The sequence below is a fragment of the Egretta garzetta genome, unplaced genomic scaffold (genome assembly GCF_000687185.1).
Source record: "Egretta garzetta isolate BGI_Z169 unplaced genomic scaffold, ASM68718v1 scaffold1192, whole genome shotgun sequence".
NCBI classification, from domain to species: domain Eukaryota; kingdom Metazoa; phylum Chordata; class Aves; order Pelecaniformes; family Ardeidae; genus Egretta; species Egretta garzetta.
Genome location: NW_009258971.1, coordinates 88,207 through 89,113, shown reverse-complemented (window position 1 = coordinate 89,113; position 907 = coordinate 88,207). Strand labels below are relative to the sequence as shown.

General features: G+C 59.5%; 1 protein-coding gene across 1 annotated transcript in view; it reads right to left on the bottom strand.

The window, feature by feature from the left end:
* FIGNL2 (fidgetin like 2) overlaps positions 1 to 745 on the bottom strand; it is a 33,854-nt gene extending 33,109 nt beyond the window's left edge. The window contains exon 1 of the mRNA XM_035890232.1: positions 675 to 745. The gene's annotated coding sequence lies outside the window, so the exon portion shown is untranslated. The remainder of the gene's footprint in view (positions 1 to 674) is intronic.
* Positions 746 to 907: the final 162 nt, after the last annotated feature.

The following is a 907-nucleotide window of genomic DNA, read 5'->3' as shown; positions in this document are numbered from 1 at the left end:
GAGCGCGGCAGGGGGAGGGGGTGGCCGGGGGTCCGTGCCCCACCGTCCCGTGGCAGCCGTCCGTGTCCCGGCCCTGTGACGGGGGCGCTTCCGGACGCCGCTGCCTTGGGGCACAACGCGGCACATTTTCGGGGACAGCTCCGGAAAGGGCCTGAGCGGTCTGACGCCATTTCATTAATTGGGTTCTCCCAGAGACGAACTCGGTCTTTTCCCAGCTGGCGCATCCAAGCATCGCCCCACCCTCCAGCACGTTTTGCTCCCACCTTGAATTCCCCCAGTGCCGCTTTTTTATGTGCAAAAAAAAAAAAAATCCTATTTTTTCTGCCCCTGGCTGCGACAACGCGCCCTTGTGCTTTCTAATTTGGGTGTGACGAAGAAGAAGCTGTTATTTAACACGCGCGGAGTCCCGCTGGGCGCTGGGAGCCCGCATGGACGTGGCACTCAACACTGGGGGCTCAGTTCTTCCCCAGTTTAGCTTTAGGAGAGGGATTATGCGTCACGGCTTCCTCCAGATGCCGCTCAGCGACCCAGCGGGGGCTTCCTGTTCTTCCCACCTTGGCAGAAAACCACTGGGCGCTGGGGGTTCCCATTTTATCTCCACCGCTAAATTTCTTATCAGGGGAAAACGCCTAAAAACTGCCCCCTCCCGGACCACCACCCAGCCCCGCACCCACTGCGGGGTTTTCCCGGCAATCCAGCGCTCCAGGAGGGACATCCAGGGCATTCTACGGAATGAACTCGGCTTCTTGCTGCGTCCCCGAGGGGTGCCTGGGGGAGTTCCTTATCTTCACCCACCAGCGGAGGGAGCAGCCCCAATGGCAGCAACTGGGAATTAATTTTTTGTGTGTGTGATCGCAGTAAGAGACCGAAAACCTGCAAATGTGTGAGCCCAGCCGTGGCCGCAGGG